Raw genomic sequence first — 7,907 nt, forward strand, 5'->3', positions numbered from 1 at the left:
TTACTTTCTTACTGGACTATACTATACATATACATACATGCTGCTGCTGCTGCTAAGTCACTTCAGTCATGTCCGACTCTGTGAGACCCCATAGACAGAAGCCCACCAGGCTCCTCTGTCCCTGGGATTCCCCAGGCAAGAACACTGGAGTGGGTTGCCATTTCCTTCTCCAATCCATGAAAGTGAAAATTGAAATTGAAGTCACTCAGTCATGTCCGACTCTTAGAGACCCCATGGACTGTAGCCTATGAGGCTCCTCCGTCCATGGGATTTCCCAGGCAAGAGTACTGGAGTGGGGTGCCATCACCTTCTCCGACATATACATACATACATACATATATATATATACGTATATATACATATACATACATATATATATATATACGTATATATACATATACATACATATATATATATATATATATATACACACACACACACACACACATTTTTCTTCTTTTGTTTTGAAAGTTGCTATGTGAAATTTTTCCTGGTGGCTCAGACGGTAAAGCGTCTGCCTACAATGCGGGAGACCTGGGTTCAGTCCCTGGGTCAGGAAGATCCCCTGGAGAAGGAAATGGCAATCCACTCCAGTACTCTTGCCTGGGAAATCTCATGGACAGAGGAGCCTGGTGGGCTACAGTCCATGGGGTTGCAAAGAGTTGGACATGACTGAGCGACTTCACTTTCACTTTCATGTGAAAATTAGAAGGCAAAGTCTCTCATAGACATCATTATGAACAATTATTGGTGAATGAAGACTTAAAAACCATCCATCTCATTTACTGCTATAACTGAGGCTCATCACCCAGAGACAGAGGCTATTGTTATTTTCATGTCAAAGAGTTTGCTTTCTTTCTCCAACAAGAACTATTGCTTTTTTAGAAGCTAGCAGTGAAAACCATTTAGGAAATACTTTAAGATTTACAAATACATAATATGGTTGACCTGCCTCTTAAGAAACCTATATGCAGGTCAGGAAGCAAGAGTTAGAACTGGACATGGAACAACAGACTGGTTCCAAATAGGAAAAGGAGTATGTCAAGGCTGTATATTGTCACCCTGCTTATTTAACTTACATGCAGAGTACATCATGAGAAACGCTGGACTGGAAGAAACAGAAGCTGGAATCAAGATTGCCAGAAGAAATATCGATCACCTCAGATATGCAGATGACACCACCCTTATGGCAGAAAGTGAAGAGGAACTAAAAAGCCTCTTGATGAATGTCAAAGTGGAGAGTGAAAAAGTTGGCTTAAAGCTCAACATTCAGAAAACGAAGATCATGGCATCTGGTCCCATCGCTTCATGGGAAATAGATGGGGAAACAGTGGAAACAGTGTCAGACTTTATTTTGGGGGGACTCCAAAATCACTGCAGATGGTGACTGCAGCCATGAAATTAAAAGACGCTTACTCCTTGGAAAAAAAGTTATGGCCAACCTAGATAGCATATTGAAAAGCAGAGACATTACTTTGCCGACTAAGGTCCGTCTAGTCAAGGCTTTGGTTTTTCCTGTGGTCATGTATGGATGTGAGAGTTGGACTGTGAAGAAAGCTGAACGCCGAAGAATTGATGCTTTTGAACTGTGGTGTTGGAGAAGACTCTTGAGAGTCCCTTGGACTGCAAGGAGATCCAACCAGTCTATTCTGAAGGAGATCAACCCTGGGATTTCTTTGGAAGGAATGATGCTAAAGCTGAAACTCCAGTACTTTGGCCACCTCATGAGAAGAGTTGACTCATTGGAAAAGACTCTGATGCTGGGAGGGATTAGGGGCAGGAGGAGAAGGGGACGACCAAGGATGAGATGGCTGGATGGCATCACTGACTCGATGGATGTGATTGTGAGTGATCTCCGGGAGTTGGTGATGGACAGGGAGGCCTGGTGTGCTGCAATTCATGGGGTCACAAAGAGTCGGACATGAGTGAGCAGCTGAACTGAACTGAACTGAATATGGTTGATAAGAGCCAGATCAGAGTGTGGTGGAGTAAAAATTCTTGACACTTGAGAATTTCTGGCCATTACCCTCCCTGTGCACTTTAAGAAGAACTGCTTTCTTGCTCTTTCCTTTTTCTGCTCACTAAGGAATAACTTCTGATCACAAGCTGGTTTGTGAGCTTCTGTGCTGGAGAGTCAGAGGAAATGGTGAAGCAGAGTGTGTGGATAAAGGTTTCATGGGATCATGAGTTGTTAGATGTGGACAAGACATCCATGTAAGCATGGGTTGCTAATGTTGAGCTGTTGATTGGAAGGAGAGAAATGAGGGAGCACCTGTGGTGTCTGATGGGAGTGTATGGGAGAGGACTGAAAGAGGGCATTTGAAGGCTTATTGCTGAGGACTACATGTTTCCCTTCATGGAGGTGCTGAAATACAAGAAGAAAATAACCTATTTAAGACATACCTTTAGTTGAAAAAAAAAGACATACCTTTAGTTGTATGAAATATGCTCTTTCAAAAACAACACCATGTTAGAAATGGTTTTATAATAGTAATATTTACTAGTGACATTTTATTTTATGCCTTTCCCGTCAAGGTATTCAAAAGATGTTTGAAGCTGCATCTTCAGAGTCTGTCAGAGCTACTAAGTATTCTTCTGATGAATGCAAAACCAACATGAATAATGTTGAAAGATGGCCATGAATCACATTTGACACTTTATCTCGACCAGTATAACCTGATTCAATTAAAATTGGGTCATCTTTCCCCTGCATCAGAACCTATGGAATGAGGAACAGATAAGTCATATGATTTTAGTTTTGCAAATGGGTGAATTTCAGCAAGGTCGCTTGGTGAATTGGGTCTCCAGATTCATTAAACTGGACGTGCAATAATTTTTTTATGCTTAAAAAAATGCCCAGATGTTTTTGGCAACTGGATCAGCTACGGATATAAGAAAGAGGGGAATATATCACTAACCTACAGATGTTCCAGCAGCTTCTTCATCTTAATGTTGTTATCGAAACAAACTTGGGTCTACTTGCCTGTGCACAGTAAGGCCAGTCTACTGACATCGGGTTTTGATGAAGTTAAGTGCAGTGTGTATTGCAGGGTGCCAAGCAAGGAGTACAAAGCCACTAAGTGCTTAAAAAAACCAAACTCCCTGAAGGCTTTCACAGGATTTTTAAAGACAGGGTGAGGGAGGGGAGTTGTGCAGTACGTGATCAGCTCATGAATATCCTTCTGACTGATTGGTTGTAAGGTAACAGGGCGTCAACATCATCAACCTTCTGATTCCAACCAGTCTGGAGTCTATGTGCTTGTGGTTAGCAAACAGATAACTTCTTCCACCTGGCGGGGGTTTTAGTCTCTGCAAAACAGCACAAAGGACTTGCCTCAGAATATTATTTATAGCCCTGAAGGAGGAACTAAAGGTCCTTGACTTTGTTTAATGGCTAAACTATTCTTTTGTCTTGCTTGACTGTTTTCCATTCTTTCTGCATTTTTCCAGTTCTCTGATTAAATTTATTCTTTGACTAAAGTTTTTCTACAGACAAAAGGAGGTGGAGGACATGGGGGGAGTCCTTTTCTGGGAAGGCCCCATAGGCTCCTGCTCAGTTACAATATCCCATGAGAACACCTTGGTGCCCCCCAGAGACCTCACTCTTGAGAAAGGATCGTTTGGATTTCCTGTGCTTTTAAAAAGGCTTCACTGCCACCTATATGCTGGGCCCCACCTCCAGTCGCTCCTCCCCTTGTACATCACCCTAAGAGAGTCATACCTTCAGTTACTTTTAAAAATCTTTATAAATGTATGTATTTTTAATCGAAGGATAATTGCTTTACAGAACTGTGTTGGTTTCTGCCAAACATCAACATGAATCAGCCATAGATATACCTGTGTCTCCTTCCTTCAACTTTGCTCTTCCACCTTCAGTTTCTCTAAGTTGGACTGACATCTGGTGGGATTTCAGACATTGAAATTTTAGAAAATAAGATTTTTATTTTGCAGTTTGGAGGAGCAAAGGCCTGGGAGGAAATATTACTAGGACAAGAGTGGGACACAAAGAGGATAGAGTATGAATTTGGCTTGAGTTTATTTGTTTTTTATTATGCTGTGAAGTAGAAAGCTTAAGATTATTTTTGATAACATACCCATGAATAAATGGGTCAGGAAGGAGTACTCTGAATCAGTCTTGTCACCAATACGAGAGGAGGATGTCACCAGCCTCTGAAACACTACCCCATGGGTAACAGATCTATTAGGCAGATAGCAGCAGCAGATCCAGCAGCAGAACACGATTAATGTCATGGAGAAAGCTCCATGGTGGCTGGGGAATGAACATTTTATAAACAAACAAAAAAAAAAGCCTAACTGTCTAAAACCTGAAATGTATGTATTTAATTTTCTTCAGAAATGGTTTGCAATCATCTTTCCTAATCACTGCATTTTTCAGGATGGAGAAAGCCTTTGTGTTGGTTGGTGGTACACTTCAAGTTCTTGGAGTGAGTGATAGCATTGTGACTTGGATGATTCAGAAGGATTTTTATTCTCTTTAATGTATTACTTTAATAAGTAAATTTAAGGCAAAGTATTTCTCCACCCTAAGTGCTTTTGCGACATTCCACTAAGTCCCTGTAGTTTATATAACAAGGCTGATTCTGTTGGAAAGGTGACCTGCCTAGCCAGAGGGAAGAGAAATCACTCTTGGGCCTAAACTTATTCCCAGTGTTGACATATCTTTCCAGATGCAAACCTTCATTCCTGAGAGGTCTGAGCCCTTGGGAATCATACCCTTATGAGGCTGGGGTGGATATACACAGACTTTCGCAGAGTCGGACACGACTGAGCAACTGCACTGAACTGAACACAGTCATAATTGGGTAAAAGAGTACCAAGAGGTGTGCAAGGACATCATCTGGGTAGCACACACATTCCCCATTCCACCATTATGTCAAAGGAGCCCTGCTACCTCCTGCTAATCAGCTCCAATTGCTCTTGTCACAATTGATTCCTCTTACCTTCTGGTCCCTGGGCACAAGGAATCCATAGTGTCCTGGTAGTAGTCATGGCTTGTAATTCAAAGGGACCCTTTCCTGCATCCTCTGGCAAGAGTGTGCCCTCTTTGAGGACCGTGACCACCAGCTCTGTCATGTCCAGAGTTGATGGGACTGGAAGCATGGAGACCTCCAGTGGTAAGTGGGGCCACTCATGCTTCTATCCCTTGATCTCTGGATCCATGTATTCTTTGGGTGTAGAGCCAGATAGAGGTCTCTGATTTTTAATGTAGACACTGTATCCTGAAGGGCACTCCCTTCTTTCAGAGTGTTGCCCCCAAACTAGCAATTTAGGTATTCCTTGGAGTGTTCTATGAGGCTAAGTGCCTCTAGATAGTGTCATGCGTGATACAACTAGTGGAGCCCGTGGTCATGGGCCCACTCCTATCCCCTCCTTCGCTGTAAAATGGGTCCCCTGGTCAGATGCCATGTTGCATGGGATTCCATATTTGTAGATTAAGCCTTCCGTAATCCCCTGGATAGTGGTACTTGCTAAGGCTCTACAGGCAGGAAAGGTAAACCCAAGTCTAGAATAAGTATCTATACCTGTGAGGACAAATGATGGAAGGGACTCAATGCTGTTTACTTGATACCAAATGACCAAGAGATAGTGCCAGATATGGGAGCTCAGTTTAGGTCTCTAATGCCAATATGTTGGACATTTGGAGGCACCAATAAGCTAGATCATTTTTAGTCAGTGGGAGTCCACGTTATTTTGGCCATCTTGGCAACCATGGCCACTACATGAATGTGCCCATCATGCCCATTCTGGGCTGAGTGGTGATAAAAGGCTAGCTGATGTCAACTGTCTGAGTCATTTTGTCTACTTAGTTGTCAGGTGCCTTGTCTGTGGTGGATGATTTCTGGTGGACATTTATGTGTGATACAAAGACCTTCATATTTTATAACCACTCCCATCCTTGGATCTGATCTTCTAGTCTTCCCTTCCAGGCCATTGGCCACTTCCATGAGTGCAAATATTCTCACCTCAGACTGCTGTTCCTTCTACACAAACTGGATGGCTAGATGTACCACTTTGGCTCTACCCATTGGAAAATCATCCCTCCCATTTTCATTTAGGGCCATTCTCGAATGTGATGTAATGTGGTCACCATTCATTTTTAGCTTTTCTTCACATACTGAGCAAGAGCTTTAGGCTCTTCCTTCAGCTGTGTGTATGAGAACCCTGCCCCTGGGTCTATAAGGTTCAGTCCTTGCTGGGGCACTGGTATAACTCTTGTAGATGGCATGCAGATCTAGGCTACCTGCTCATTCAGTTAACTTGAGTCCTGTGGTCTTACTCAAGCCCTATCCGGGATGTAACATTTCCATGTTGTTATAGACTGATGCAAGGCCTGTCTTACTTTATGACTTAACAGTTCAGAAAGAACCCAACTCATAATGTGTGGTTCCAGCTGCATGTTGGTGTCCTTAGTCAAATGTTATGTCCCTACCAGGGCCCACTAACATACCAGGACCTGTTTCTCAAAAGGCAGATTATTTTTCTGCTGTGAATGGCATACCCTTGCTCCAGACTCCAAGGACTTACATTTTTTTTCTCCCACTGGAGCCTGCCATAAATTCCACACTGTATCATTTTCCACCACTGACACTTGGAGCACCCTAAGGTCTGCTGGATTGTATGGCCCACATGGCCATGTTGCTTGCACTATAACCTGAACCTCCTGCAGACCACTTTCCTCCTCTGGTCCCTACTTAAAGCTGGAAGCCTTCTCTACCAGAGTAATATTCCTAGGAGTAGAATGTCCTGCCTCCAGGACTGAAAGAGGCTGACCAGATGCTATGCTTCTTCTCTGCAGTAGGGGATATAAGATTCAGCACTGTTTTTCACTTTAGAGCGGGTATTCCAGCACACCCCTGAACCCTGAACTCCTCCACTGGGATCACCACCAGTGAAACCTTTGGCAAGTAAGTTACTATGGCTTTGAGCCAGAGACTCAGCATGTCTCACCTACCAACCAGAACAGTGTCATCTTTACCTGCAGGCGAGTGAATGACCAAGTTCCAACTCCACATCTTAGTGCCTATATTCTGAGACCACTCCAGTACCACTTATATAGTCCAGGTCCTACAGGAAGTAGATGCCACAACAGAACTAGGCATGCAAGAGATTTCTTAGAGACAGTGCCTAAGACTGAAAATGGGGAAGGAACCAAGGGATGCTGGATGCAGACCTCAAAGCAGACTCAACTCTGTGTGAAGGGGAGGGAGAAGGGAGGAAGAAAGGAGGAAGGTTGAGTGGAAGCATCTTAGATGGCAATGCAGCTCTGAAGGAGTTCTGCAAGGCTGTCAGAAAGTCCCAAGCCAGAGATTCTATCTGAAAAGTCTTGCATCCAACATGGATGGACCTAGAGAATATTATGCTCCGTGAAATAAGTCAGAGAAAGACAAATACTTTATGTTATCACTTATATGTGGAATCTAAAAAATAAAAGTAATGAATATAACGAAACAAGAGAAAAGTCTTGCATCATTGGCTTCAAACAGGCTGTGGAAAGCGTGACCTTGGCATCTATACAATGATACATTTCACTGCAGCAGCTGGGACCATCAGTCACTTATGGTCCTTGCACTAGAGGATCTGAGAGTTTTATTTTCATGGCTGCCACAAAAGCTTTGTTTCCCTTCACAGAAAAGAATACTAATATGCACATGTAAAAATGTGTGCAATTTCATGGGGTTCGTGGACCATCTCAAGTCCATTCATTGGATTGCATGGGTGGTTAAGAACACCTGTTTTCAGAATTTACTGCTGATGTCATTTAATGAGAATAGACTGCTGTGGGTTTTTATCTGAAAAATAAGTAGCATATCTTCAAAAGACACAGATTCCTTAACAATGTATTGTATCCTCTTCATTAAAATGAATGCCTATAGCCTCTTAATACG

Source organism: Oryx dammah, unplaced genomic scaffold (genome assembly GCF_014754425.2).
Source record: "Oryx dammah isolate SB20612 unplaced genomic scaffold, SCBI_Odam_1.1 HiC_scaffold_23, whole genome shotgun sequence".
NCBI classification, from domain to species: domain Eukaryota; kingdom Metazoa; phylum Chordata; class Mammalia; order Artiodactyla; family Bovidae; genus Oryx; species Oryx dammah.